The sequence below is a fragment of the Perna viridis genome, chromosome 15, assembly GCF_037379345.1.
Source record: "Perna viridis isolate PV_CMFRI_1.1 ecotype Kerala chromosome 15, ASM3737934v1, whole genome shotgun sequence".
Classification (NCBI taxonomy): Eukaryota; Metazoa; Mollusca; class Bivalvia; order Mytilida; family Mytilidae; genus Perna; species Perna viridis.
The window spans coordinates 10,809,873-10,816,462 of NC_142459.1; the positions used below are offsets into that span (position 1 = coordinate 10,809,873).

At 31.6% G+C, this 6,590-nt stretch overlaps 1 protein-coding gene across 5 annotated transcripts in view; it reads right to left on the reverse strand.

Annotated features, from left to right (window-relative positions):
• Positions 1-5,451, reverse strand: part of LOC148596906 (uncharacterized) — a 36,736-nt gene extending 31,285 nt beyond the window's left edge. Inside the window, exons 1-5 of one of the 5 annotated variants that reach the window (XM_088563910.1) lie at positions 5,412-5,451; positions 2,766-2,990; positions 2,333-2,429; positions 838-1,021; positions 496-566 (exon numbers count right to left, since the gene is read on the reverse strand). The gene's annotated coding sequence lies outside the window, so the exon portion shown is untranslated. Of the gene's footprint in view, positions 1-487; positions 567-833; positions 1,022-2,332; positions 2,430-2,765; positions 2,991-4,632; positions 4,961-5,411 lie in introns of those variants that run through there. The other 4 variants (XM_088563909.1, XM_088563911.1, XM_088563912.1 and 1 more) reach the window with 4 other exon arrangements.
• Positions 5,452-6,590: the final 1,139 nt, after the last annotated feature.

Genomic DNA, 6,590 nt, shown 5'->3' on the forward strand with positions numbered 1-6,590 from the left:
GTCATGATCAATTTACTTTGACCAGGTGTCAACACCATTGTTTAATTGGAGAGAATATCCGTTGCTGACAAACTTCATTTCAATTTTAAAACACAAAACCTAGGTGCCAAGAAAGTCGCCAACTGGCTTTTTTTTTGTCGCCAGATCAAATAAAACATCGAAAATTGCTACTTGGCGAAGCCTAGTGCGATCCCTGTTTCTTTTTGCCTATTATGAGTTTTAACTAGAAGGATCTCTTTATTTTTCCTCTTAATATCATTGTTTATGCAGAATTTAAATATATATTTATGACGGCTATGTTTTTTTCACGGATACAAAATCCAAGTTTTATTTATGATAACTAAAGAACATTCATATCTTTTCTCATTAAAATTTCAGATAAAAAGTTTCTTTTAAGAAATGTTCACAGACACGACGACGACAGGCGCCAAGTGATGGCAGAAGCTTATGTGTCCTGATGACCTGAAAAATAAAGCAGACAACATACCGACTCACATGATTTCCTTTGTTCCATCCAAAGGTAACATGTCCATTCCAAATATGATTTTATTGTCCCAGACAGGTACCTGTTTGAGATATAAATGAATGATGATCTACATATTTCATCACACTTGTAATATACATGAATATCAAGTAGCATTGAGAACAGCATTTTAGAAACAAAACGATCAAATAAACACATTCAAGTTGCAAAAACCTAAAAACTGTGTATAATTGTCATTAATTGCAATCGGTAGATTGTAGTAAAGCAAAACGAAGTAAGAAAAAAAATATTGGCAATTGAAAAAATAGATATAAGCTAAATGTTAATGTTAAATATTACTTCACTTTACCTACTTCGAATTTCACAGCGGTCTCCTAAATATCCGTTTTCACATTTGCATGAGAAACCTTCGAAGCGAATGCTTATACAGATTCAATTGTTAAGACTGGGGCTACTGCTACAATATTCTACAACTTTAAATCTAGTCAGATGGTCAATTCACTAACATGCCTTTAACAACATCCTCCTGTAACATCGCTTAATTTTGAAAGAATAGAATACAGCAGAAATATAGTATTATATTTAAGAAAGGAGAAAGGTGTTTTTTTTTTGTTTTTTTGTTTTTTTTTTTGTTTTTTGTTTTTTGTTGTTTTTTAGTTTGTTTGTTTGTTTTTTTATTTTTTTGCAAAATATATGTATGAATTATCACCATAATATTTCAAAAGTAAGTCGTTAATACTATAATGGTACATGTATTTATATACTTCTCTGTGTAAGAACCAGAAACATGTGTAAAATGTCTGGCCTATGACAAAATAAACGCAGAGGTTTAATAGCATCACGGTAGTATTTATACCATATAATTTCCAGTAATAACCACCAAAATATTTGTAAAATTTGCCCTTTGATATTGATAGGTCACATTTAGTTGAAATGCACTATGGAGATATTGCATGAACATTTTGCGGTAATTTGTCCCTATATCAGCAATAACATTTATCTAGATCACAGATGCTTCAAGAAAAGTTTAAAAAGCTTTTTCGATTGTTATATATATATATATATATATATATATATATCTAAAGGTCTGAAAAATTCCCAACGATGTTAGAACTGTCACATTTGCGAAGCAAATTTTTGGTCGTTTCCTCGGCGGAACTCGAACTCGTACCGCAGTGGCATCTATGGCAACACCGCCTGCACTTAGTCCTGCGCTCTAGACCACTCGGCCAGCTAGGCCATATAAAATATAGCTTTCGCTGGTCGGGTCATTCCTCATTGTAGGATTCATCTAGGACTGTAACTTAGTACACGATGTGTGGTAGTACGGGACAGTTCATTTTAAATGTTATTAGGTAGGATAGAGGATCAAATTAATGATGCATGTCACAACAAATCAATATTATACAAACGTCTCAGAATGTGACGACTCCATTCGCTACACTGCTCCATCGGATCAAATTGATACAGGGAAGATAACGTAAACTTAATGAAGGGTCTGAAAAATTCCCAACGATGTTAGAACTGTCAAATTTGCGATGCAAATTTTTAGTCGTTTAGTCGCAGTTTATTACAGGAAAATCTATTTTTAACAGTTCGTGTTGTTACACTTTTATATATAAAAAAAATCAAATCTCATTGTCTAAGTTGTTGTTCAGGAAATTTATTATATAAATATATATAATAGCAATTCCCTTAAATTTGCAGATGCAAAAAATGAAAGACCGCGATATTAAGAGTAAATCGCGAAATTTGACCCCCGCAAAAACTGCCTGTTTTGCGATTTTTCGGCCATGCGTGATTATTACTACGATTGACATAATTAAAGAATAAATTATAAAAGTTTACCCGTGCCATGAAATTCACACAATGCCATATTACAATATGGCGTTGCACAACATTGGGAGCATTTACTTGTACCATCACGTCGTCCTCAATAAAATGTCTGAAAAAAGAAAGATTATGGTTTCTACAATGTTGAAGAAATTGTTCAATCATCCAATCATGATTCTTAGTTTTAAAATTATTCTCCAAAAAGTTAATTCCTTTTGAAGCAGTCTTGATATCTTCATAAAATTTATCAGATATCTATTTAAGTTATTCCTCAACAAATTAAATCCTTTATATTCAGTACTGGAGTTTTCATGCCTATTGTTCATCAATTTGACGAATGCTTTAACTAAAACGAAATTCGCAAAAGAAAGAAACATATAATTTTTCTAGTTTTTAATTAAGGCCACATATAACACTACATTCATTCTTAGCAAAACAAAAAACTTACGATCTTTGATGTACAGCCAGACGTGTCACATAACTTTATCTTCATCTATTGTTTCATTTTACATCACGGTCTTTTATTTTTTGCATCTGCAGATTTAATGATGCTAAGTATGTATTATATTAAAGACTCGCATATCCCTGCTGCCGAGCCAGGTACTATTATCGCATTCATCAATGTGTTCACATATACCGTCATGCGGCGAGGTGCAGTTGTAACACATAATCCCTGTTTCAAAAAAAAGAAAAATAGAATAGTAAGTATTTTTGGAGAATTATTTCATTTTAACAGGTGGCATTATATGATTTTAGGTTTGGCGTATAAGAGACCAAGCTTGTTGCACTAGCATTTTACTTGATTACGATCTGCTATGTTATAATATCGTCGATGACTCGACAGCGAGGATATGCGAGTCTTTAATATAATACATACTACGCGTCACCGTTAAAATTTCTCAGGATCCTCTCATTTCCGCAATACCCCACTTCCGAAAGAAAGATTTTCAGCAATTCATGTTTCAAAGTGAAGCAAATATATTATCAAGGGTTGTATATCCCTTCCTAAAACCCGCTTGGTTTCCAGAAAGAACACTAAACTCATTTGAAAATATATTCAATCTACTGTTGAATATGGTCGTTAAAAGTGTACCCATACAGCTAATAATAGTTTGCACGTTAACTATCGGGACCTGCACGATTATACTTGTTTTAGATGGGCTTTATAATACCGCATGTTCAACTCTCAGGAACTAAACCACTAAATTGAATACATCACAATTTATAGATGTAAGTTGAGGTGATGAAAATTTTAAATATTCATTAATAACTATATCTGTCCGAGGTGTTTTTAATATTTTTTTTAAATCTTTTTATTGTTACTTGCATCTATATCTCAGTTATATTACCATTTAAGAATCATGCAAAATCTAAAAATGTGATACACCCCAAAAAATAATCTACATATTTTTATTTTTTTTAATTAAGTTGTTTTATGGGTCTATACTATGACAAGTGTAATTATTCATTGAAACCTTCCTGCTCTTATGAGATTATCAACATTGAAAATCAAGTAGATTTTATCGTATTTCAGCGTCATTTACATAGTTATCTCCCTTAATTTTGAAATCTAAAGTCCTTTTTATATATTTTTTATCTCCAAAGAGCACATGTTATATGAAGAACCACATGTTAATTTCTGTTTACTATGACATTTCAAACAAAATATCAAAAATAAAAATACGTAGGTTTTTTACCCATGAATCACATTTTGCATGATCCTTAGCTGGAAAGCTACTTAATAATTCATCAGGAATAGGGTAATCACTTCAAGGTATTGCTATTACTTGTCAATAGAAATATTTCTTTGCACTGAAAGCTATTGATATTTCAAATTGTATAAGTGCTGATTTATGTCAGATGAAATGTATTTTTATCCTGAGTATACCAAACGCCTGTCTAAATTGAACAAATTTTACAGTTTTAGCGGGAGTTTTTTTTAAGAAAAGCAGAGGACGCTTACCCTACCGGTGCACCTGGTCCATGCTCCCAGTTTTTAGTGGAGTCCGAGTTGCTCATTTACTTTTGTTACTTTGTATGTATAATTATAGTTACTTTATGTTCTTTGTTGTGTATGTCTGTTTCCATGTCTGGTCTTTGTCCCTGGATTACATCATTTTGATTACCGCTATAACCTTGGTTCCCTTGATTACTCCTTGACTCCCGCTATAACCTTGGTTCCTTGATTACTCTTCCACTACTCGAGGGGCTCGGATTAAAAAGATTTAACTGTTGTTGTATTTACCAAGATAATTTCAACAACAGATGATTTGTTAAAATGTCGTACAACACTAAAAATGAGATTAACTATCTACCTGCCAGTACATATACCGTCATAAATGTTATGGTTGCATATAACACCGCTGAAAAAATATATATCGTGTGCAGTAACTGTATTGAACGGTCAATTTGTACTGGTCTTTTAACCAACATTGATAATCCGAGCGATGTGTAAAATCGTATCCATTATCTAATTACAACCGAAAACTTTTAAATGCCATTCTACAGCACAATGAATGTCACAAATAAACACAGAAAAAAATCATATAGAATATATCTTCGTGAGAACTCAAAGCAGACAAAAAATCACATAGCTATGCTGCATGGTTTTATATTTCTTCACAAAGAATAATACCAAGTGATACAAATATAACCCGTTCTGCATTAGAATCACATTCATATGTTTTATTTTATAGTAGCAAATGAATTTTATTAAATCCGAGTGTGAGGAAATAGATGACATCTATAAAGATTATGTTCGGTAGAACTAAAAATGACACGTCGTTGGTATATACTGAATATTACATGTCAAAATATATATCACATGCTGTATCAGCCCGAGGCCCAAGGCTCCTATATTACCCCAAGAGCCATCGGCCCTCATAGTGATATAGGTCGAGGGTTGATACCGCATGTGATATAGATTTTAACATGACATGTCCTTTTCATCATATATTTTTACCATGCCTCAAGTATGGTATGTAAAAGGGTGTGATATAAGGTTTGCAATATAGGGTTTAAACAAGCACTTATAATGCATATGCAAAAAGTCATATCTTATATATGATATATTACATTAAAAAAACAATCTTACCTTAGATTATTTCCATCCTTAATTTTGAAAGAATAGAATAAAGCAGAAATATAGTATTATATTTAAGAAAGGAGAAAGGCGGTTTTTTTTGTTGTTGTTTTTTTTGTTGTTATTTTGTTGTTTTTTGTTGTTTTTTAGTTTGTTTGTTTGTTTTTTTATTTTTTTTTGCAAATATATGTATGAATTAACGGTAAGGAATCAATAGATACGTCTATTTGATGTTTCGTAAATAAATTTGAAGCGTCTTAACAAACATCCGTCTTTAAGCCACAATTGATGGTAAGGTTACTAACTTAATAAGATTGTTTAATCAATGTTTAAGGAATGTTTGTTATATTTGTTCAGTCTATGGCGAAATAACCTCAATCACGTGGTGCATACTAAATGAGGTTATTTCGAATAGACCGAAAAAAATATAACAATTTTTCCTTAAAATTTAATTTTAGTATAAAATTTTAGTGCGTATATTATTTGAAGATATTGATGACGTAACAGCCACATTGCACAATTTGGTTTATGAGGTAGTGGACACAAATTTTTATCCAATCAGAAAACGCGTTACTCCTGAAATTAAATTATATATTATTGTTTTATTGCATAGTTTATTAATTTTTTTTATCATTAAAAATGCACTCAAACTAATCTTTTATATCCAATTCAAATAATTCGAAATTCATAGGAACATGAAAAAGGTATTCGCTTTCATATTCCTCTCGCATAAATTATTAAGTGTGACTTAAACCAATCCAATGACTGTAATTAAAACTCGTTTGTTTCCAAATTCTCGCCAAAATTGTTGCCCTTTATCTATTTCATGAAGGTTTAAGCTGAATAAAAGAAGGCGTAATGCAGGATTAGAATTATTCAAATTAAACCGTTTACTGTCCTAATTTAGAGAAAAGATGTCTGCCGCATATGAAGTCATCAGTGGATGTATTATTACTTTGTTCCATATAACTTGACTAAAGTTGGCTTATACCTGTCAACTCTTTAAAAAGGGAATATAAGGGGAAAAACAATCCAGAGAAAACGCTAATTCAAAGATAAGGGACACAAACAACCACGAACATAAATAATTATATAATATGTACACAGAAACATAAATTAATGACTAATCCGGACTGTATCAAAACTTTAGATAATGAACAGGTTGTTTGTAGTTTTGTTAGATTTTCTTTT